Here is a 25,289-nt window from a genome sequence, read left to right on the forward strand (position 1 = left end):
GGCTCCACCTCCTGGGGAGCGTCTAATGTCTCAGCCCTGCTCTGAGAATGAAAAGTCAGAGTCATGTCAACAAAGTGCTCAAGAACTGGTTCTGGCTAGGCAAAGGCCCCTCAACCCCAGAGGAACAAAGGAATTAGGGGTATAAGTATTGGGACCCTGCTCCCATGAAATTAGATCCTGCTTTGACAAGAAGAAAACTCTGCCCGACGAGAAGGAACTGGGAAACTGAAGGAGGAGTACTGTCCCTGGGGGATTGGCCTGCAGTGGTTGCCTTGATGCTGAAGGAGAGGAGAAAGACTACAAAGACTTTATTTTCCAACTTGTGCAAAAGATATCCAAAGGCTTGTGAGTGAGCTTGCCTCCCTGAACGAAGTCCCAGGACCATTGGACTTCATCCACCTCGCAAACCAACGCTGGAAACGATGTTTTCAGTCGCCGCCGAGGCCGGGACCTGTGTACGCCTCGTACGATCGAGTCGAAGCCTGACCGCAACGTACAAAGCATCGCCAAACACAAGCAACGCTACTCTGTGTTCACCGACCCGCACAAGCGCCGTCAACGAGCCGCCGATCGCACCATGACTGGGAAGCACCGCTGCGTACAACGATCCATGCATCGACTCGCAACAGGTCAGGACAACGCGCACACTACTGCTGAGGTAGAGTCTGAGAATCGCACGGAGTTGGGTACGCATCGCATGGCCCGACTCGCACTGCTTTCAAGGACTGTACGACTCCAGCTCCTAAAGTACGGCTCGTACATCGCAACGCAATAGTTCACACCGCACAAGGCACCGTCCCCTCAAGAAACGCGACTCTGCATTCACCGACCCGCACAGGCGCTGTCAACGAGCCGTAGCTTGCCCCGTGACAGGAGGACATCGCCGCGTACAACGCTTTGATTTTCAACGCATCGTCTGTGACAAACTCATCAAAGCAAAGGTACTGTGTACGACTCGCACCGCATTTTGGTACGCATCGGACAGGAGTGTCCGCTGTGTTTGTTAGACTCTTTCTGGGTATTTTCATCACTGTGAGAGCCGGATGAAGGGTACGAAGCGCACAGAACTCTAAAATACGCATTTCAACAAGAACTCTTTATAGCGATTTGTATTGTGGCTCATTTTTGTCGTTATTTGGTCTTGTGCTAAGTCTCTATATAAAGATAACTATTTTTGATATAATACTAGTGTGGTGTCCATTTGTGGTGTTGTCACTGGGTTACTGTATGTGGTCACAAATGCTTAACTTGCAACGCCTCTGAAATAAGTCTTGTCTGCTCGCGCCAAGCTACCTAGAGGGTGAGCAGGGGTTATTTTAAGAGGGTAATCCCCTTATCCTGACTAGAGGAGAGGGTCCCTGCTGTCACAAGTACTTACCTGTGCCAACCAGAGACCCCCAAATCTAACAGTAGATTTAAGCTTAGTTCAGTTTAGTTCTTAGATGCGACACTCTGCGTCAATGTACCTTAGGTTGCGCTTCCACAACAAGCAATGTCGCAGCGATGGGAAATGCGGCAAAGTTCAGATACAAAGAAATAAAGATATGAAGATCTCCCAGATGCGGCACACTTCTCGGGGATGCGAGAAGTCCTCGGTTCGATGCGTGGACTGTAGCCGTGACACCCTTACGATACGACGGCAACAGCTCCAGCAGCGACGCTCTTCTCCCACGATGCGTGAAGCTTCCGCTTGATGCGACAACTACAGCAGTGACATCCAAGATGTGACAGCAGCAGCTCCGATGGCGGCGCGCTTCTCAGGGATGCAAGGTGCTCTTGGTCAATGCGGTACAAAGCGACAGTTCCAGCGGCGACACCCTCCTTCGGAGTTCCGACGGCAGGCACAGCGACGGTGACATGCTCCGACCTCGTTGTGAGATTCTTCTCCTGATGGGGTGCAGTGCGACAACTACAGGGGCGACACCCTCCTTCGGAGTTGTGAGGGCAGCGACGACGACACGCTTTCTCTTCGTTGCAGCATGCTTCTCTCCGATGCGGTGCGACAGTTCCAGCGGTGACACCCTCCTTCGGAGTTGCAACGGCAGGCCCAGCGACATGCTTCTTCTCGTTGAGTCGCGCTGCCAGCTCCCTGCGACACGCAGTTCCTCAGAAGGCCCAAAACAGAAGCAGGCACTTCCTAAAGAACGCTGGGGGGTGAAGTCCATGAGACTTCAGCAGGAGGCAAGCTCTTTTCCAAGCCCTTGGAGATCCTTCACAAGTTGAAAGCAAAGTACACAAAGTTCCTTTCTCCTTTTTTTGGCAGTAAGGCAACCACTGCAGGCCAATCCCTCAAGCAGCACTTCAGCTTGGGAATAGTCTCTCCTCAGTTTCTTGAGGTTCATCTCCTCAGTAAAGGTTTCTTCTTGTAGTCCAAAGTGATCTAATTTCATGAGATCAGGGTCCCAATATTTATACCCTAAAAGTATTTGTTCTCTGAGGGGAGAGGGGCCTTTGCCCAGTCAAAACCAGTTCTGAAGCACTCTGTTTACCAGACTTCTCCTTTCCTTTCACAGTGCAGGGCAGGCATATCAGACGCCCCACAGGAGGTGGAGCCAGCATTGTGGAAGGCAAGTACAGGCCTGGAGCACTTTGTTTACAGGACTCCTTCTCTTCTTTCAGTGTGCAGGGCAGAGACTTCAGCCGCTCCCTAGGGGGTGGAGCCAGCATTGTGGAAGGCAGGCACAGCCCTATTCAAGGTTCAGGTGCAACTCCTCCCTCCCATCTAGATGCAGATCTCTCTATGCACCACTGGGTGGCTCAGCCTGTCTCATGGAATTCCCCAGCCCTGTCACTCACAAAACCAGACATAGGAATACACAACTTAGCAGAGGCAGGTTTGAATGGTTAGACAAGCAAACACCTACTTTCTAAAAGTGGTATTTGCAAACACAGAATATTAAAATAAACTTCACAAAAAGATGTATTTTATTATTCTGAGTTCAGGCATACCAAACTCAAATTTCTACCATGTTCTCTGAGTCTGTTAGGATTATAAAATGTAATGACTAACAGCCTATTCTGGCCTACGGAGAACAGATAGCCATGCAATAGTGAAAAACGAAAATGGCTGTAATTCACTATTAGGACATGACACACACATCAAGGCTTGTCCTACCATATACTTACAATGCACTCTGCCCTTGGGTCTACCATAAGGGTGACTGATATGAAGAAAAGGGAAGGTTTAGGGACTGGGAAGTGGGAGCACTTGCCCAGTCAGCATGACAGTGCCAGACTGCACGCAGGCTCTGCAATGGCAGACATTAGGCACATTTTACAAGGCTGCTTCTCTGGGTGGCACAACCAGTGCTGCAAGCCCACCAGCAGCATTTGAATGTACACTCCCTGGGCACACTCAGTGCACTAGATTAGGGTCTGACAAGTAAACCAAATAGCCAAACAAGGAACCACTGATTCATACATCAATTTACAATAGGGAGCACTTGCACTGTGGCACTGGACAGCAGTGGTACAGTGCCCAAAGCATCTAACACCAGCAAAAATACATGAGGCAACAGCAAAAATGGAAGGAAGACCCACACCAATGTTTCCAGGTCTGACAATGAACTCTTAAAATAAAATCATATGCCTCTAAAGGAGCATCTCTTGGTGGTGAGAGCAGCGGCTGAGGTGGTCCACACTCCTAATGTTGTGGTGAGCCTAAGCTAGGCCTACCAGTGCTAGGGGTTTGCCCTTCTCTGCACAAGTCCTCAAACCAATAGAATAGAAGTTGGCACGGAAACTGAAATATAAAACAAAAGCTTTATTAACCTCATGAGGTGGAACTACATTCACACAACACCCTTTGGTAGTGTATGAAGTAGCCCAAGGAGTAGAAGGACCATGGGTCTTTAATACCCACACAGGGGCTCAAAAGGAGGCGGTACAAGTTCACAGTGGAGAGTTCACATACATAAATGGTCATACAGATATGCACAGTCAACAGTATGGAGGAGCTAGCAGTTTGCTGACTCCAGTAAAAATAACCTGACAGTTACAGACTAGAACATGTGTATGAACAGGTACAGTTTCTTCTGTGCATGTGCAGAGTAGCAAAGCCTAAATATAGCCAGTCCATAAGCAGAGTACAAGGGTCAATGACAGTAAAGACCGACAGAGCACATGGTAAGCACATGGCAGATAAGATGAATGCCGGAAACAAGATGGCTTCAGCTAAATGCTAACATCGATCGCTGTCAAATTACAACACTCATACTCAGAGGACAAGCCTGGTCAGGCATCTCCTCCGACCCCACCATGGCAGGTTTCATAACAGCACAGGACAGGCCTCACCTCCTTTGCATAACCCCACCAAGACAAGACAGGCATCTCCTCCTACCCGCGCAGGACAGCCTTCACCTCCTCTGCATTCCCCTGGACAAGCCTCACCGCCTCTGCACCCCTGGACAGGCCTCGCCTTCTCTGCACCCCCTTGGACAGGCCTCGCCTCCTCTGCACCCCCTTGGACAGGCGTAATCTCCTCTGCACCCCCCTGGACAGGCCTTGCCTCCTCTGCAGCCCTTGGACAGGCCTCACCTCCACTGTATCCCCTGGACAGGCCTCACCTCCACTGTATCCTCTGGATAGGCCTCACCCCCTTCCCCCCAAGACAAGACAGGCATCTCCTCCTACCCGCGCAGGACAGGCTTCACCTACTCTGCATTCCCCTGGACAAGCCTCATCTCCTCTGCGCCCTCCTGGACAGGCCTCGCCTCCTCTGCACCCCCTAGGACAGGCCTTACCTCCACTGTAACCCCTGGACAGGCCTCACCTCATGTACACCCCTGGACAGGATTCACCTCCTCTGCACCCCTGGACAGGCCTCATCCCCTCTGCGCCCTCCTGGACAGGCCTCGCCTCCTCTGCACCCCCTTGGACAGGCCTTACCTCCACTGTAACCCCTGGACAGGCCTCACCTCATGTGCACCCCTGGACAGGCTTTACCTTCTCTGCATTCCCCTGGACAAGCCTCACCGCCTCTGCACCCCTGGACAGGCCTGGCCTCCTCTGCACCCCCTTGGACAGGCCTTACCTCCACTGTAACCCCTGGACAGGCCTCACCTCATGTGCACCCCTGGACAGGCCTCACCTCCTCTGCATCCCTGGACAGGCCTCAGCTCCTCTGCATAACATGTGTATTTGTAAAGCGCACATTTACCAATTGGTCTCTTGGCGCTGAAAAACAGATGTTCATTGTTATCCAACTCAATAGTACTCCTTTTATCGACATCAGATGTATGAAATGCTGAGTGGGCCCGCTGAGATTTGAACCTGTGATCATGAGGTCGAACACAGACCCCTGCAATGGACACATTAGTCACCTGAGACACCAGACCGCTGGGCAGGCCTCACCTGCTCTGCACCCCTTGGACAGAACTCATTTCAACTGCACCCCCTATATATACACACCTCATCTCCTCTGCAACCCGCTGGACAGGCCTCAACTCATGGATGGACCAGATGAATCTGTTGAACAACAAACCCATCATTGTCGACAGCGCAAAATCCCTCGGTGTCATACTCGACACAAAACTCAATCTACTCTCCCACATTAATTCAATTGCAAAGTCTGCCCGATACCAACTGCGCCTTCTATGGGGGATTCGTCGCTTCTTCCCGGAGCATGACCATAAAACCCTGGTCCAATCGCTGGTCCTCTCCAGACTGGACTACTGCAATTCTCTTCTGACTGGCCACCCCAAATCCCACCTATCCCCCCTTAAGTATGTTCTCCACCCAGCAGCTTGTTTCATTTATGGGGCCAAAAGAAGTGACCACATCACTCCCATGTTATCCACCCTCCGCTGGCTTCCCATCGAGGCTAGAGCTATCTACAAGACTGCCTGCATCACCCACAAAGCCTTGCACTCCTCCTCTCCGCGCTACCTGGCGAATAAACTGAAACTCTCTGGAGGCTCTAGACCATCAAGAAATGCGGAAAATCTACTGCTGGAACCTCCCATTTTCAAGAAGGAAAGATCGATGGCCCAATCCTTTTCAGGCAGCGCAGTGAGAGTCTGGAACTCACTTCCGCCTCAGCTCCGGACCACCACCTCCTCCCAGGCCTTCAAAACTGACCTCAAAGTTCTCCTCCTTCAAAGACACTTCCAAATGTAACCCATGCCCTCTCTTTTATCTGTAGGAAGCCCTTTTAATTATTGAAAAATCTACTTTGCATGACTTTGGAAGTGTCCTCCCAGTGTGTTCTTGTGGTTTGAGTTTGCCATTTTTTGCAATATTATCCTACCTGTGTTTGGGACTCATGTGTAACATGCACACGTCACTTTCCCTTGTAACACACTGTTTTCTACCTCTTAAATTTGTTTGTTTTTATACCTGCACAAGTGCCACCAGTGCCTACGTAACGTTTGATCTTGTGCTTGAGTGTTCTCCATATATTACTGTATTTTACCTCTATGTTTATTTTGTACGCTTTTGTAACCTGCACACGTCACTTTTTCCTCCTGTAATGCACCGTTTGCTACCTCTTGTATTTTGTTGGCTCACGATTGTCACTTTTGTAATGCACAGTTTGCTACCTTTTGTATTTTGTTGGCTCACGGTTGTCAGACGATTGTCAGACAGCCACAATCACATGGTGCCACAAACCGACAAAAAGAGACGCAGAGACTCGCTGCCCGTGCGTAACCAGACACACCAACTCATGAAAGCGCCACACACCAACAGTCGTTGCCTAATGCTGCACACAGTGCACACTTTTGTGAACGGCCACACAGGCATATAGAGGCCTGCTCTCACAGGCATACACACACAGGCATAAACTAGTCTTACGGTGCTCCTACCTGCCCTAATTCCAAGCCTGTGCACTGATACACACATGTGAACAGTCATATAGGCCCATACAGACATACATGCACAGACACAATCGAACACTCATCTAACAGTGCCCCGAGCACGCTGCTTTTGTTCGTTTGAAAACTGCACACACACACAGATGCACACTGCAGCATACATGTGTAACCAGAAACAAAGTTCAAGGCAGACGTGCAAACACACCAACACGCACAGTGTTTAATAATATTCTAGTGCACGCCTGCCTTAGCTCTGGTTCAAAGCTGCACACACACGGAGTGGTAAACGTGATCACATTACTACACCGATCGAAGGCTCCCTGTCCGTCGGGAGGGCGGAGGGCTACGCTGGGAGCTACAGTGACCCGTGGCAGGGTTGGATTGGGAATGAAAATCGGCCCGGGCACACAAAAAAAAAAATGGCCCACATTTGCATAAACACTCCTCATATCACTGCGTTGGTGTAATCTTTAGGAGGGGGGGGGGTTAAAAAAATGCATGCGTTAGTTTACACTGGTGAAACAAGTGAGGCCCCCTGCCCCCGCTCAGTATGTGCAGACATTAATGGGCACCCGAGAGACAAAGGGAGTGATACCTGTGCTAAACAGAGGTAATGAGCGCCCATCCGCCTCTAGAAAGGCCACTCAGACTCCCACTGGGCCACTGACTGTATCAGAAGAACAGAGACAGCGCCCAAATAGCCCCCCAGACTGCTAAAAAAAAACAGCCCACTGCAGCCCTCGGAAACCGCCCCCTCGGGCATTGCACGGATGTCCGTGGCCGGTGAACAGCGCAGTGGCCTCAGGCTGGCGGGGAAGGGACAGGACCGCGGGGCCATCGGACGTGAGGCGTGGGCCTCCGGAGAGCGGGGGGGCTGTGTGTCTGCTGGGAGTTCAGGGCAGTAAACATGGCCCGTCCTGCAGCCTTGCACCCCCGGTCAGCCGCCTGTGTATGTGAGTATGTGAGTCTGTATGTTAGCTTTCGAGTATTTCTGTATTTGTTTCAGTTAGTGAGCGTGTTGTCTGTGTGTGCATGTTAGCATGTGGGCTACCAGATCATGGTATAATTATTTAGCAAACTATAATTGTGGAATTTCTGTTTTTTCAACTGTTTGATTACAACCAGAATGTGTCTAACTGAGATTTAAGGAAATACATAAATATGATACATTATGGGTAACTGGTTATTGCTTATGCTGCCGATGTGCTATGGTCAGTGCCATTAGTAAACCAAGCAGTACGGGAGTGAGGGTAGGTGATGGTGCCGCTGCCTGCTTGAGGGGGCAGAAAGGGGCTGCGCTACTTACTCCGTCCTCTGCGACATAAAGGTATGTCGGTGCGCCTCATGGAGTCCCGCTCGGCCCTCGGCCGCTTTTGCCATTGAATACGGCAACTTTTGTCGATGTCTGCCTCGAGTCCCACTGGTTTCCTCAGTGGCGAGCGTCCACGGACGTCACCTTCATCATGGGGCTGTAGCGCACGGCGGAGACACCGTCGCCGTGAGCGTGCACATCGGCAGCTCCGAGACAGACTCACGTGCGCGACCAAATCCCATGCGCGTGTGGCCAGCTCTTGTCTCTCTCTCTCCCATTGACGATGCTGAGCGCGTGGCCAGCTCTTGTCGCCACTCGTTGTCTGCTGAGCCGACGACTATAGTTCTCGGCGAGAACGCGCTTTGCGCGCTTCTAGCCAGCCCTAAAAAGGATTGAGACTTGTGCCGAGGAGCTATTGGGCGAAGAAAGCAATGGTAAATCTATTGACTGAGGAGAGTCTGTGTGCTGAAAATAAGCGAGAAAGGACAAGGCCACGAGGTAAGGTCAGTCCTTAGAGAATTGTGAAAACAATAACCGGTGCTTGGATACTTCACATGTATAACTTGGAACAAGCGTTCACACAGAACCCATTTTCTAACAAAATATGATAGTACAGGAAATAATGGATAGATTTAATCTTATGAAAAACAATAATATTTTTACAGAAAACAAATTCTGTTTCGGTTTGATATTAAAGAAAACCCAGCCAGTATTCAAAATAAATTTGGTTCAGCTGAATCGAAGTTTATTCTTTCATAAATTAACAAATCATGGGTCACAAAGTCAACAGTCAGGTGAGTTGTGAAGAGATATTAAGCACAAACCCCAAGTGCTAACAACCAAAATCATCAAAAAAAAGAGCAAAGGTGACAATGTGAATAAACGTACATGGTATACTGGTTATTGCTTTGTAAGACGGCCAAATTACATTTACATATATTTTAAACACAGCGGATAAAATCCCAGTGTTAGTTCACAATAAGGTCCGTCTTTTTTTGGTGTTGACGACGTTTCAACTAGGGGTGGCCTTATTTTGCGTAGTTGCCCTACGCAAAGCTCCGCGAAACGGTAAAAAATCTACGAGAGCACGCAGAGTTCCGCGAACATGCGGAATTGCTTGTTCAGCCCGTTCGCGATGCTTTTTTCCTGTTCGCGAACACGGTTTGCGTGCTTGGGGGTAAATATCTTGCGAACACGCATTTTTGAAAGCGTGAACAGGCAAAAAATTCTATGAAGCAGCGGATCGCTGAATTTTTGGCAATTCAGCGTTCTCCGTGGAACGCAAAATTACCCAAATTCCACAAGCAGAACAGAATTTACTGCCCAGACCTAGTTTCAATCCTTTCTCAGAAATCGGGGTCTTGCCAGGACTAGGGTGAGCATGGGGAATGGTGGTGAAGCTGAGGTGGTCTCCCGCTTCCGTTAAGACCACTGGATGACCAATGCTGAAATAAGGCATGGGCATTTTCCCTACAAGCGTTCTCTGATAGGGAGTTCGCCTTTACAAACTTATATCCGCGACAGGTTGATATCCATGCCACTGCCTTAATTCACATTGTCAGCTTTCCTAATTTTTTATGGTTTTGGCTGTTAACACTTGGGGTTTGTGCTCAACATCTCTTCACCACTCACCTGACCGCTGACTTTGACTCATGAATCTTTTAATTTATGAAAGAATAAACTTCGATTTGGCTGAGGCACAAGAAACACATGATTGTATTTTCCTGACTGAAGAACAGACAACGGGTCGTATTGATTTGCAAGATACGCCCCTTCTAGATGTAGATGAAGAACTGTGGGTTGATGGGTCGTGTCTGAAGTTGCCGGATGGTACAACTTCAGCTGCATACCCAATTACCACACTTCACACGATAGTGGAGACAGCTCGCATAGCACAGAAGTCAGCTCAAGCAGCGGAACTAATAGCTTTGACACGAGCATGTGAGCTTAGTACTGATTTGTGTGTGAACATTTATACAGATAGCCGCTATGCTTTTGGAGTGGCGCATGATTTTGGCCTGCTCTGGAAGGAAAAAGGCTTTCTGACATCACATGGGATGCAGATAATGCACGGAGAATTAATGCATAACCTTTTGACTGCGTTGACATACCCAAAAAGAATAGCTATTGTGAAATGTAGTGCTCACAAGAAAGTTACAGATAAGGTGGGACAAGGAAATGCCTTTGCAGATCGAGTGGCACGTGAGACTGCGATGCAGCCCAGCACTACTTCCATGTATGTAGTTAAGTTGCAAGCTGAGCGGTGGCACGATGCTAGGCAAGAAGTATTAGAGATACAGAGAGACGCTTCTGAGAAAGAACGGGAGCAATGGTCTAAAGATGGAGAGTTGGATGATGAAGGTTGTTGGCAAAATAAGCAAATGGATAAATGGAAGTTGCCCATAGCTTTTGTACAACCTATGGTTCAGATGGCACATGGGCTGGCACATGTTAGAGCTTCAGCAATAGTGAAATTGCTTACGCAAGTTTGGGAGCATCCAGAAATTGCTAGCACAGCTAAGAGAGTAGTACAATCATGTATGATTTGTTTGCAATTTAATCCTGGAAAATGGACACGAACTCCTGCAGGAGGTTTTGCTACACCAACTGCACCTTTTGAAGTTTTGCAAATGGATTATATTCAGCTTGAACGCTGCAATAATCTGAAGTATGTCTTGGTGGTGGTATGTGCCTTTAGTAAGTGGATTGAGGCATACCCCACAAAGGACAACACTGCTATTACTATGGCAAAGGTGCTTTTGAAGGAATTCTTTCCTAGATATGGTGTTTGTAGACTTTTGTGGAGTGATAACGGACCTCACTTTATAGGGAATGTTATCAAGTATGTCCTGAAAGGATCAGGGATCAAACAGAAGTTCCATGCGGTGTTCCACCCGCAATCAGCAGGATTAGTGGAAAGATACAATGCTATTCTGAAGTTCAAATTAGCGAAAATACAGGCTTCTACTTCTTTGACTTGGCCAGATGCATTGCCATTGGTATTGTTTTCTATTAGATCAGTGCCGCATTTCCGGACAGGTCTCACTCCCTACGAGATTGTGTTCGGGAGGCCAATGAATATCTGGGGAGTTCCTAAACCAAGTTCTGTATATGATGTACCTTGTGTCCTAATGGATGACTATTTGGCACAATTGTCTAGTGCTGTTATTGAAATGGAGAGAAAGAAGATTTTTTGTGCTATAGGGTTTATTGCTGCTTTGGTGATTATGGCGACAATCACTTGGTCTGTTGAGAAGACAACTCCTGCTCGTGAGTTGTTTGTTACTACTACGCCAATACCGGAGGAGCACTTCTTCTTTACGCTCCCGTATCAGGAGCAGAAGCATCGTCAATCTTATCTCAACAACACTTTTATTCAGATGCTGCATCATACTCATAATGCTACAAACACAACCAAGTGTTGGGTATGTGGGATGATGCCTGCTCATCAAAAGAAAGGAGGAACACCTTTTATACCTCTTCCTTTCTCACATAATGGCTCTCGAGCCTGGTTCACTCTCTTGTTTGCAACCAGAAAGCCTACAGTAGGTGGACTTCTTTTCCGTTTGAATAAAGAGTGTTATCAAGACAAAGATGGGTATCCTCAAGCTAATGGAACTAAATGGGAAAGGGAGGAATACCGACCGGACAATATTTCAACGCCATATGTCTTCACCAACACAAGAAACTCTGACGAAAGTGAACGCTTTGTGATTTCTGTTACAAAGACTAAAGCAAACTTATGTGTACAAAGTGTTGGACAGATTCCTGTTGGAATAAGTGACTGCATTACCGAGTTGTTGCACTCCAGAACAGGATGGTGCTAGATGTTATGCTTGGCTTGCTGACCGAGGTGGTGCATGTCGCATCATTGGTAGTAGTTGTTGTGTGTTCATCCCTGAACACACACCATCAGTGTACAATGCGATAAATAAACTCCATAAGATTGCTGAAGAAATTCATACAGAAAATGGTACTTGGACTTTTGCGGGATGGTTTTGGACTCTAGTTTCTGCTTGGGGCTGGAAAATATTGATTGTCCTGTGTATCATAATTGCGATAATCTGTACATGTTGTATATGTGTGCATTGTGGTCCAATATTATGCTCTATGTGCATTAATGCTTGTATACCAGCTAGGAGAAATACTGCAGATATGAAAGTACAAAGTATTTTAGACAAAGAAGTAGCTGAAATGATGAAAATTGATATACAGGATGAATATTTAGACTATCCCAGGAAGTCGAATGTCTTCAGCTAATGCTGAAAGGGTCGTCTGTTGTAATTTGACAGCGATTAGATTAAGCATTCGCAGAAGACATGCTGTATTTGGAAACTACCGTAACAATTGAGTCGACTCCATTTTGTATTTGCGGCAGCCATTTTGTCTGTCATATGCTGCCATGTGCTCACCGTGTGTTTTGTCCTACTTCCTTGTTAACTGCGCTCGAAATCTGCCCAGCAACAGGCTATATTTAGTATCACCTGTTTTAGCGCATGCCCAGTAGAGTCTGCAGCTGTTAGTAATTAGTTCCAGATAGGAATGTGTCTTCGAAGGTCTCGAGAACCGTTAACTCCGCCCATTCATCGATTGTGCTGCTAAAATGTCCTTATATGTACATAAAACTCATTCTTGTGTTTTGTACCGCCTTCTTTGAGCCCCCTCTTTGTGTATAATAGTGGCCATGTGCTTTAGTTTGGTGTGCTACTCCATACAATACCGAAGGGTGTTGTGTGGACTGTAGTACCACCTCCGGAGGTTAATAAACTATACTCTTCTATTTCCAAGTTTCTGTGCCAACTTCTTCCTATGGTCTGAGGACTTTGTGCAGAGAAGGGCGAACCCCTTGCACTGGTAGGCCTTGCTGAGGTTTACTTCTACACTGGATAGGCCGCACCTCCACTGCACCCCCAGCCCAGGACAGGTCTCTCCTCCTTAGCACAGTACAGACCTCACCTCTTCTGCACCCGCTGGACAGGTGTCAGGGTGCATCAAAAAGTAATTAAAGATCTTCTTTGTCTCGCAGTATCTGCCATTGAACCAGCATTGCAAAGATCACCCGCTCGCAAAAGGTCGCGGGTGATTATAGCACGGAACCGGGCATTCTCCCCTATACTACCAACAGGGAGGACCGCGGTGGAAGTTGCCGGTCTAGTCCTGAGTTCCTGTACACGGGTGCGAGGTCTAGACCAGCTGTGAAGTGCACCGGTTGATTTTAGAACCGAGGCACCAATGGATTTCAGAGATTAGTCATGTTCTTTCTGTAGTCTAGTTAAATAGAAATAGCGCAATTTTGTGCCAGGCTTAGGCGCATGTTCGAGCGCTTCGGTGCGTCGGTTAGTTAGCTCGGTAATTTAGAACTAGAGAGAAATAACAATTTAAAGTAAATAGGAAAAAAGAAATATAAAGAGAAGAATTAACACTTACCCATTGAATACTTCAGTTCCTGATTTCTTCATTGCTTGGTTGATGACGGAGGCTCCAGAAGGTTTCTAAGGGAGAAGTAAGAAGAATTCAGAAGATAAGTGTTGGACTTGGGCCTTAGGGCAGGTTCACCCCTAGACTTTTTGCTTGAAATGGTGACCTGGCAATGGTGATTTTTGGGATTCTGCGCACTTTCACTGTGTCCCAGTGGAAAGTGCGTGCGCACTCTGAGTGCATGTGCTGAGCTAGGCCTGCCCGCCCATAGGAATGCATGGGGAATGTATGTGTCCCTGGTAGTTCCTGATGCGTGGGGTGTACAGGCTTGAGTCTGGTATGTGTGAACTCGTGAGAGTGAATGCTGCGAGATGGTGTATGCAGCATGTATGTGTCTAGTAGGGAAGCGCCATTTCTAGACATGGCTGTACGTGTGCAGTGAGGGTGCTGGAGTGTGATTGGCTGGAGCTGGCTGGCATGCCAGGCTCCAGGAAGTCTGGATGGGTCTGCCCGGTGGTGAGTGTGAGATTAGCATGAGTGATGTGTGGGAGGAGTGTACCTGTGTCCTGGATGGGCTGGGTTTTCCCCACACAATGCTGGCTCCGCCCCCCTGTGGTGTGTCTAATGACCCAAGCCCTGCCAGTGAATAGAGAGGGTGGTTGAGGTAAACAGAGTACTCAAGAACCAGCTGCGACTGGTTCCGCCCCCACCCTGCCCTCAGACAAAGGAATATGGTGTATAAAAATGGGGCTGTGTCCCAACAGAGGTTGTTCTCTTCCAGGATCCTGAGGGGGCTGTTGCTGCTGTCGCTGGGCCAGAGGGCCGCCACTTGGAGTGTCTCCCTGCCTGGAGACCCAGTGAGCTGGCTCTGGGCCCAGCCTTGCCCCCGTGCCTGCCTAGAAGGACTTTGGCTTGTCTTTTAGGGACTTTGGGTCCTGGACTTTGCCCTTAGCGCTTGAGAGCGCTGTCTTTTATCCCTGAAGCGTTGGAAGCGCTTTATTTGCGGCCCTAGCGCTTAGAAGCGCTTTATTTATCGGCTAAGCGCTGGGAGCGCTGTCATTGCCCTTCCGCGGCTGCCCACGCCGCTTTGGCTGATTTTAGAGTCCCCTGGCAGGTGCCCACCCTGCCCGGGACATTGCCGCTGTTTCTGATTTATAATTTACCTCGAGGGAGGCCACCCCTCGGTAAATTCATCCCCCGCCTGCAGTGCCTGAGCCGGGCCGCCACGCTGCCCGCGACGACCCGGAAGTGGTTGTCCGGCCGGCCAATCCGTGCGCGGCCGACCGGAAGTCCCGCCCACCGCAGCCGAGAGGACAGAGGAAGCCGGAAGCTGCCGGGAGCCGACCCCGGGATCCAGTGAGTGAGGAGGGAGAGCGGCGCCTGTCTTCCCAGGGCTCCCGAGACCAAGGGAGAGCCCCGGAGCCCAAGAGCCGCCGCAGCACGACCGGGAGCAGAGTGGAGCTCCCCGGTGTGGAGAGAGACCCCGAGGAGCGAGAGCTGCAGCACCTTCCGGCAGAGACCCGGTGAGTGGGAGGCGTGAGGGTTCGGGAGGAAGGGGAGGCGTCGGGGCACATTGCCGGTGCCCGCATCCCCCCCCCCAGTGCGAGGTCCAGGGTGTTCAGAAGCCCAAGGGGCCCTCCCTCAACACAGTGTTCCCCAGAGCGGTGCTCCTCGATCGCGGAGGCATCTCACCAGAGCTTGAGAGGCTCCATCCGGGGGCAGTGTTGCCTGTGTTCCGAGCCCAGCGAGGCTCCAATGACGGGGCATTTCTTTAACCCTGAGTGCCCCCATTGCTGTGTTCAAGAGCCCTGAGAGGCTCTGGGAGGGCCATTGTTGCTTTGAGCCCGGAGAGGCTCTAGGGGCATCAGTTATTTTGAGCCTGGGAGGCTCAAGGGGACAGTTGTTTACTAAGAGCCCAGAGAGGCTCCACAGCGCCACATTTGTGTTAAGAGCCCAGAGAGGCTCTAGGGGGCACATCTTTGTTCTGGGGCACAGAGCCCAGCGAGGCTCCCACGTTGGCCCCAGTATTGTCTCACACAGCTGCCCAGCACTTCGTGGGCAACTGCTCCGTTTAGGCCCCTGACATTGGGACAGTTCTGGTGTTCCTGCCTATGGACAGTCACAGGTGGTGACTTGTGAGTTTGGCGCCATTGTGATTGTTTTACACCTCTGAATGTATTGTTGATGCATCATGTGTTTTCCTTCCTTACACCTCTGAATGAATGTTATGCATTGCATCATGTGTTATGTGCTTACACCCCTACAGGTATTGTGATACATAGGTGGTTGTTTTCTCCCTAGTACAGGTGGTGCTAGTGAGGTCCTGGTTACCAGTAGATACTGGTTGTGTGCTATTTTGTGCTAAAGTAATTTTATATTCTAAGTGCTATTTCTGAAAGTGCTACTTCTGATTCCTGACAGTGGTCCAGGTGGCCCTGTCTTGTACATATCCCCTGTAAATTCTGCCCGTGCCTCTGGCACATTGTAAAGTGTGTGTTTTATCTAATGTGTTTTGGTGTAATACAAAGGCTATTTTTATATAACCTTGTGTGGAGTTTCCTTTGTGGTGGGCCTTTGGGTGTTGTTGCTGGGGTGCGTGCGCAAATACTTAACTTACATCGCCTCCGAGTTTAGCCTTGCTGCTCGCGCCACGTTACCTTGAGGGTGAGCAGGGGTTATCTTGGCGTGTAACTCCCTTGCCCTGACTTGGGAGTGGTGGTCTCTGACTGACTTTGGCGAAAGCCCTGGCCAGCCGGGGATCCCATTTCCAACATTGGCGGCAAGCGGTGAGGATAAGGATTTGTGTTTGCCTTGTACCTTAGTAGCAGCTGGCTGCACCACAAAACTCTGCATTTTAGATGACCACATTTTAGGGGATTGTTTTTTTGAAGTTTCATATTTTCTTCTCCTGAAGGTATCATTGTGCAATTGTGTCCAGTACATTTGTTCCCCCACCCTGCGCCCAGAGTCGGTACCTGTGTCACGTGTGGTCAGGTTGAGGAATCAGGGGTGGTAGAAACTGCCTTACCAGTCCGAGGGGAGGGTTGTGTGTGGATGAATGGTGTGTGGCACTAGGCAAGTGAGTGTGAGTTCTCTAGGGTAGAGAGCTTGCTGAGACCTTGTGAATTCTGTACTCCTGTGTTAGCTCAGACCCCTAGGTTCCCTGTGTGATCTTGTCTCTAGAACGTCCTGCCAAGATGGAGCTTGTCTTTGATTTCAGTGATCTAGATACCTACAGTACGTGGGAGCTGGTAAGGTTCTGTGACGAGAGAGACAAAGGGAGGGGTGAGTCAAACTGGTACGACCTTAGGGACCGCCTGGTCAGATGGCAAGAGGGTCAATGGGATCGTGAGCGCAGTGAGGAAAGGGTCTGGGCCCCACACCAGGAGGGTGGTGGGTCTGTGGGGAGCCCTGAAGATTCAGAAGAGGAAGAAGATGACAGCACCTGGACACCAGTAGAGAGTAGAGACCCCATAGATAGGGAGTCCCTTGCTGGGTCCAGCGTAGGAGGCAGCGCCTCATCCCTTTCCCTGTCCCCAGAGGAGCTGGAAGATAGGAGGAGAGAAAGGGAGCACCAGCTGGCTTTAGAGAAGCTCAGGTTGGAGCATGCCCAGGCTATGGCACAGCTTGGCGTTAGAAAGCAACAGCTAGAGACCGAGAGGGTCTTAGCGCAGGAAAGGATAGAGGAGGCTGAGAGGGCCTCCACCAGAGGCAAAGTAGCTCTGGAGGGTAGACTATCCCCTGCGCGCAGTGTTGAGTGTCTGGATCCCCCAGGGAGGGTTGGGTCCAGTGGTGGCAGCTATTTAGATTTCAGTGTAGGAAATCCCAGTCCCAGTTCCCCCAGTCTGGAACCTGTTTCCCAAGAGGAGGAGAACAGGTTGAAGTTCAGGAACCATAGGAAACCGCCTCACCAGAAGTGGGGGTATTTTGTGGATGACTGTTCTGATGCAATGGAGGATTGGCTGGCGGATAACCCGGACGATGAGAGGGACGGAGTAGTAAATATGTTTCTCAAAGAGCAGTTGCTCAGTGTTTGTTGTCTAGAGTTGCGCCAGCACCTGTTGAAGTCTGAGCACTTTTGCCCATGGGAGCTTGCTAAGGAAGCAGAGCGCTGGGAAAGTGCTAGAGGTTCTCTAGAGTCATTGGTGAGTGACTCCAAAAGTCGTGGTTCAGGGATCTTCCAGCCCAGCGTGGTGGAAGAGGCTCAGTGTAGCCCAGCTAGGTCCCAGGATAGCGAGGAGGGTGTAGGGGCTCACTGCCTGGCTCAGTGGAGCAGGAGTGAGGGGGAGACCGAGGTTCCCCAGACGCCCGAAGCCCTGCCTCAGGACTTGGATGGTTTCTGTAGGGAACACCAGGTTGGGGACCTAGGCTGTCCTGTTAGTCCACTTGAGGAGGATCTCCTAGTGAGTAGAGGACCAGGAGCGTCTGTAAACAGAGCTCTTGTGGTTCTAGAGTCTGACAGTACCGCTCCGGTAGGGAGGGTACAGGAGTCCAGAGTGAGGAGTGATTGGGGGAGTTCCCCAGTGGAAGGACCAGTGGGTCAGGGACTACCCAGTTGGGCTAGGTTCCCGTGTAGTGACCCGGGTGGCGCCACTTCTGGTCTGGGGGATCGTCACGCACTGTCAGGTGGACAGGGGACGGGAGATCTGCGCCAGACAGACAGTCACACAACATATGTCTCATTTGTTAGCCTCAGGGGGATTGTGTGTGAACCCCAGAAGTCCTGGAGTGCCAGGCAATTGTTCCACCAAAGGTTTTAGACCAGAGGTTGGAAGGCCAGGTTCAGGGTCAGCCTGACCTGAAGGGTAGGACGACTGTAACCAGTGTCCTGACCGGTTCTTCTTCCATAGGAACTTCTCCAGGTGGGAGAGGGCAGACCTCTGGAAGGGGGTGCAGAGGGTGGGAGAGCCCACCTCTGACCCCGGTGCAACCTGAGTGGATAAGCCCTGGGTTGGAGTGGCGTTGTAAGGGTACCCCTCGCAGAGGGAGGAGGAACCCTAGAAGAAGAGGTAGGGGGAGGAGAGCCTTCCCTGAGACTCCTGGTCCGCCTGAGGGTGTAGACCCTAGGCTGGAGAACCAGTGGCAGTCTAGTCCTGTCTTGCAGACAGGAAGAGTGGAAAATGGCCGCTATGTGCCAGGGGTTACTACCCCCCGCTCTGCGAATTGGAAAGGACCAGTGGCACCTGGGTGGCCCAGGGCCTGGTCCTGGCCGCGGACAACTTGGGAGTACCAGTGGGGTAGCCCAGTTGGTCCAGACAGTGTGTTGAGAAGGAATCCCATGGGTTCACCGTGGCTTAGAACAGGAGGGTATCCCTGCAGTTGCGGGCCCGCGTCCGTGTTCTATCGCCCCAAGAAGGGAAGTCCATCACGATGGTGATTGGTCTCCCCTGCGTTTTGGCTGGAAGGGGGTTGTGTTGGACTTGGGCCTTAGGGCAGGTTCACCCCTAGACTTTTTGCTTGAAATGGTGACCTGGCAATGGTGATTTTTGGGATTCTGCGCACTTTCACTGTGTCCCAGTAGAAAGTGCGTGCGCACTCTGAGTGCATGTGCTGAGCTAGGCCTGCCCGCCCATAGGAATGCATGGGGAATGTATGTGTCCCTGGTAGTTCCTGATGCGTGGGGTGTACAGGCTTGAGTCTGGTATGTGTGAACTCGTGAGAGTGAATGCTGCGAGATGGTGTATGCAGCATGTATGTGTCTAGTAGGGAAGCGCCATTTCTAGACATGGCTGTACGTGTGCAGTGAGGGTGCTGGAGTGTGATTGGCTGGAGCTGGCTGGCATGCCAGGCTCCAGGAAGTCTGGATGGGTCTGCCCGGTGGTGAGTGTGAGATTAGCATGAGTGATGTGTGGGAGGAGTGTACCTGTGTCCTGGATGGGCTGGGTTTTCCCCACACAATGCTGGCTCCGCCCCCCTGTGGTGTGTCTAATGACCCAAGCCCTGCCAGTGAATAGAGAGGGTGGTTGAGGTAAACAGAGTACTCAAGAACCAGCTGCGACTGGTTCCGCCCCAACCCTGCCCTCAGACAAAGGAATATGGTGTATAAAAATGGGGCTGTGTCCCCACAGAGGTTGTTCTCTTCCAGGATCCTGAGGGGGCTTTTGCTGCTGTCGCTGGGCCAGAGGACCGCCACTTGGAGTGTCTCCCTGCCTGGAGACCCAGTGAGCTGCCTCATAGCCCAGCCTTGCCCCCCTGCCTGCCTAGAAGGACTTTGGCTTGTCTTTTAGGGACTTTGGGGCCTGGACTTTGCCCTTAGCGCTTGAGAACGCTGTCTTTTATCCCTGAAGCGTTGGAAGCGCTTTATTTGCGGCCCTAGCGCTTAGAAGCGCTTTATTTATCGGGTAAGTGTTGGGAGCGCTGTCATTGCCCTTCCGCGGCTGCCCACGCCGCTTTTGCTGATTTTAGAGTCCCCTGGCAGGTGCCCACCCTGCCCGGGACATTGCCGCTGTTTCTGATTTATAATTTACCTCGAGGGAGGCCACCCCTCGGTAAATTCACCCCCGCCTGCAGTGCCTGAGCCGGGCCCCCACGCTGCCCGCGACGACCCGGAAGTGGTTGTCCGGCCGGCCAATCCGTGCGCGGCCGACCGGAAGTCCCGCACACCGCAGCCGAGAGGACAGAGGAAGCCGGAAGCTGCCGGGAGCCGACCCCGGGATCCGGTGAGTGAGGAGGGAGAGCGGCGCCTGCCTTCCCAGGGCTCCCGAGACCAAGGGAGAGCCCCGGAGCCCAAGAGCCACCGCAGCACGACCGGGAGCAGAGTGGAGCTCCCCGGTGTGGAGAGAGACCCCGAGGAGCGAGAGCTGCATCACCTTCCGGCAGAGACCCGGTGAGTGGGAGGCGTGAGGGTTCGGGAGGAGGGGGAGGCGTCGGGGCACATTGCCGGTGCCCGCATCCCCCCCCCCCAGTGCGAGGTCCAGGGTGTTCAGAAGCCCAAGGGGCCCTCCCTCAACAATGTGTTCCCCAGAGCGGTGCTCCTCGATCGCGGAGGCATCTCACCAGAGCCTGAGAGGCTCCATCCGGGGGCAGTGTTGCCTGTGTTCCGAGCCCAGCGAGGCTCCAACGACGGGGCATTTCTTTAACCCTGAGTGCCCCCATTGCTGTGTTCAAGAGCCCTGAGAGGCTCTGGGAGGGCCATTGTTGCTTTGAGCCCGGAGAGGCTCTAGGGGCATCAGTTATTTTGAGCCTGGGAGGCTCAAGGGGACAGTTGTTTACTAAGAGCCCAGAGAGGCTCCACAGCGCCACATTTGTGTTAAGAGCCCAGAGAGGCTCTAGGGGGCACATCTTTGTTCTGGGGCCCAGAGCCCAGCGAGGCTCCCACGTTGGCCCCAGTATTGTCTCACACAGCTGCCCAGCACTTCGTGGGCAGCTGCTCCGTTTAGGCCCCTGACATTGGGACAGTTCTGGTGTTCCTGCCTATGGACAGTCACAGGTGGTGACTTGTGAGTTTGGCGCCATTGTGATTGTTTTACACCTCTGAATGTATTGTTGATGCATCATGAGTTTTCCTTCCTTACACCTCTGAATGAATGTTATGCATTGCATCATGTGTTATGTGCTTACACACCTACAGGTATTGTGATACATAGGTGGTTGTTTTCTCCCTAGTACAGGTGGTGCTAGTGAGGTCCTGGTTACCAGTAGATACTGGTTGTGTGCTATTTTGTGCTAAAGTAATTTTATATTCTAAGTGCTATTTCTGAAAGTGCTACTTCTGATTCCTGACAGTGGTCCAGGTGGCCCTGTCTTGTACATATCCCCTGTAAATTCTGCCCATGCCTCTGGCACATTGTAAAGTGTGTGTTTTATCTAATGTGTTTTGGTGTCATACAAAGGCTATTTTTATATAACCTTGTGTGGAGTTTCCTTTGTGGTGGGCCTTTGGGTGTTGTTGCTGGGGTGCGTGCGCAAATACTTAACTTACATCGCCTCCGAGTTTAGCCTTGCTGCTCGCGCCACGTTACCTAGAGGGTGAGCAGGGGTTATCTTGGCGTGTAACTCCCTTGCCCTGACTTGGGAGTGGTGGTCTCTGACTGACTTTGGCGAAAGCCCTGGCCAGCCGGGGATCCCATTTCCAACAATAAGAAAGTAAGGCAGTGAGTGAATGAACGAATGAGTGAAAAAGAATAAATGAACTCACAGAGTTAAAGGGTGCGAAAATGTTATTATAATGCAGGTTACCAAAGAATAAAATACTTATATTGAAGAATAGATTAGGAGCAAAAGCCATAGGCTCTATGGGTAAGGAAATATATATATATAGAGAGAGAGAGAGTGAGAGAGTAAGAAAGTGGAGAAGGAATTGAAGGAAATTAGTAATGGTGTGCTTTTCTGTTACATCGATTTCCACTCATGCTTGAAGAGAGAGAGGGAGTAAGAAAGGCAAAAAAAGGAGTACGGCGGAAAGGAAGAAGTAGAGTGGAAGAGCCAGATGGTCAGGCAGTCTCTTCTCTGTTCCATTCCCCTTTTCCCCGGGTGGGTTCACACGGCCACTAGTAAACTCTTCAGTTGGTGGCTGTGGGAAAACCAGTGGTGGAAATTGGAAAATCTCATAGTTCTGCTCCGAATTTGGAAAATCTCATAGTTCTGCTCATGGGAGTTGTGAGAAGTTGGCCTGGTAGGGGATGTTTCCAATTCTGGAACCACCTACTACCTGACCAAACAATCCCCTTATGGTGTCTGGTTGTAAGTCAACCTTATTAGACAAGCTATCCTAGGGGTAGCATGGACTAAGCAGCCTAAAGGCTTAACTTAAGAGGTCGTGTTAAGCGAGCTGTTTTACCACATACAATCCTGTAATACCAAATGAAAGGACACCACACAAGTATATATTATAAAAATATATGTGTTTATTACTAAAAACAATCCCCCGTATTCTTTATGAATAAAGGGGCACAAGCGTTAAATCAAAAGCACTGTTTAAACATACAAGTTGCACAATTATGGATGAGGGCGGGTGGCCACTCAAACCATATACTAAACAAGTGGTATAAGAGAGGCCACTCGAACAGTGGTTAGGCCTAGGGCCTAGGGAATCGCTGGGAGCAGTCAGGACAAGCAATGCTGAAGTCGGGAATGGCCCTCGGGATTCGGGAGATGTGCGGAAAGCGCACGCATGCACCAATGTTAACCAATGGTGCGTAAAAGTCAAAGAGTTAAAGTTTAAGGACACTTCCGCTGAACCTAGAGGAACAAAACTTAACACACAGAACCTAGAGGTGTGCACCAGTGCGGGAACACCGGCGGAGCAAAGTTACCTCACCCACAGGAAGTGGGTGCACAGGGTCGAAGTGGCGTCGGGTTTTGACACGCAGGCTCTTGGTGCTTGGAGCTGAAAGGGCTGCAGGCGGGTTAAAGATGAAGTGTCCGGTGGAGTCCAAGGGTGGACTCCAGTTGTAGAGTACCTGAAAGCAGAGGGGACAGAGTCTGGGTCACTCAGCAGTGACCAGGGTGGAACCAGGATGGAACCAGGCAATGTCGGGCGCAATCAGGTGGTCGTCGAGGAGCTTCTCTCCGCTGTCACGTGGGCTCTGGGGCATCTGCGACGCCCAGGAGCAGGTCACGATCTGTCCCACGCAGGCTCTCACCGTCGGTGCAGTCGGCTTCAAGTTTGGAGCAAACAAGCCTTGGTAAGAGCAATCCACGCAGGATCGGAAGATTGCTTCTCACTCGGACCAGGAAGGTCAGAGTCGGGGCTCCTTTTCAGGGGAGCTGGTGTGGATCTGGAGCAACCAGATTCACGAGTCTTCTTAGGTAGTTCGTCGGCACAGGGACCACAAGCCAGCTGGCAAGTGACCGGGCCAACGCGTTGAGCCAAATCGTGCCAAAGGGCCCCACGCAGCACTCGTCGAGTGTGGGGGGCTGAACTTCGGCTCAGGAGTAGCTCAGGGTGGGGGCTTCTCAAACCCCGGTGCACAGCTTCGAGGGTCACTCGTGGGCTGCACGGTCAGCGTCTCGTGGTCACTTCAAGATGGCGTGCCCCACGCTTCCGGTCGCCTCCACGGGTCTCAGCTTTGTAGGGACTGTGGATCGGGCTGCTAGAAGCTGGGCAGGCTTGATCTCGTCGATCTCAGTCGCTCGAGTTCCGGCGGGAACTGCAACTAAGTAGACGTCGAGGGCTGGATGGTGCCTGCTGCTGCAAGGTGGTCACTCCTTGACCACAAGGGAGATTCTTCGGGCTTCCACGTTGAAATGGAGGGCGAAGGGTCCAGAATATCGTTTCAAATGTTTCTTCCAGGAAATCTGATGTGCATTGGCACTGCTCCCACTCTTATTCGAATCTGGTGGGCGTGATTACCTGCTAGGTCCCCTCCTATGGGTGGGACCCAGGAAGTGGGTGGATACACCCCCTTCCTTTGATCCAGGCTGCCCTGGCACGAGGGCTGGAGTGCCCCAGAACCGGTTTGGCCGGATTATGCAAGGGGCAGCCTTGTGCGCCCCAAGCAGTGTCTGGTTTCTTTCAAACCTCCCTGCTACAATACACTATCTCCTGTCTGGAGGGCGGTGACACCCTCCTGTGACAGGAAACCCTTTGTCCAGGACCCCCTTGACTGAGTTTCGGTCAGCTCCAGGGGTCCAGACATTTGTCTGTGGCAGAGGCATCCATTTTGTGGATCTTAAGGCCTTTGGAGAAATCAACCGCATTAAAGTGAAGTAACATGTCTTACCCCTCTAGAGGGGTGGAATGCCATCCCCGTCGCCAGAACTGGCGAGGGGATGGTATTCCAAAGCGTATGACACCTTACACGACATGTTTTGATAAAGCCAAACCAAAGTTGCTAAATAACCGCGAGGATTATAAGGCACTTAATAGTATATGGTATGGCATTATCCTGAAACAGCTTAGGGATTTGTTCCCGACGGCTGCAGACAGGCTCAGCTCATGCTAGAGCTCCATCTCACATAAAACCATGCACCCAGCCTCCAGGATTGGTGAGGCCTGACTATAGGAGTGGCTCACAGGTTTACATGTGTCCAGATATAGGTTTAGACATAGGTATACTATATCTAAGCAAGGGGTGTGTACACCACCTTACCCCAGCTGAGTGATCAGCCAGTTGTGTCAATTTAAGAACCAGCCAGGGGTGGCAAAAGATATGCTGCAGCCCCTGGTAGGCCTTAGTGGCTCCTGTGCCCTGTGCACCTATAGTGCATTCTACAGGGGCTGACAAGGAGTCCATTTCCAATTGGTATGTGCCTATAGCACATGTGTCATTAATTTAGTGAGAGAACAGCAGGCTGGGGGTCTGATCAGCAGGCCCACAGCCTCAGTAGTCGAAAACCAGTGAAGCAAAAAGCAAAAATTTGGGGTGACCATAGGATAGCAGACCCTACTCTCCTACACAACCCCCCCCCCAAACGCAGGGACATTAAACTAACCTTGACCAGATAAGTCTTCATGTTCTAAGTGGAAGTACCTGGAGAGACCATCTGCATTACCATGGTCAGTCCCTGGGCGGTGCTCCACTGTAAAGTCCATCCCCTGTAGGGAAATGGACCACCTGAGCAGTTTGGGATTTTCACCCTTCATCTGATTAAGCCATAAGAGGGGCTTATGGTCTGTCTGCACCAGGAAGTGAGTTCCAAACAAGTAGGACCTCAACTTCTTTAATGCCCAAACCACAGCAAAGGCCTCCCTCTCAATGGCTGACCAACGTTTCTCTCTGGGAGTCAGCCTCCTGCTAATGAAAGCAATAGGCTGGTCTTGACCATCTTGATTAAGTTGTGAGAGCACAGCTCCCACCCTTAAC

General features: G+C 50.9%; 2 protein-coding genes across 2 annotated transcripts in view; one reads left to right on the forward strand and one right to left on the reverse strand.

Moving 5' to 3' along the window:
• Positions 1 to 25,289, reverse strand: part of LOC144806973 (uncharacterized) — a 1,014,574-nt gene that overhangs the window by 962,323 nt on the left and 26,962 nt on the right. The window contains 1 exon segment of the mRNA XM_078673032.1: positions 13,552 to 13,616. The gene's annotated coding sequence lies outside the window, so the exon portion shown is untranslated.
• LOC144806995 (uncharacterized) overlaps positions 1 to 25,289 on the forward strand; it is a 1,119,020-nt gene that overhangs the window by 440,512 nt on the left and 653,219 nt on the right. The window lies entirely within an intron of this gene.

Source organism: Lissotriton helveticus, chromosome 1_2 (assembly GCF_964261635.1).
Source record: "Lissotriton helveticus chromosome 1_2, aLisHel1.1, whole genome shotgun sequence".
Classification (NCBI taxonomy): Eukaryota; Metazoa; Chordata; class Amphibia; order Caudata; family Salamandridae; genus Lissotriton; species Lissotriton helveticus.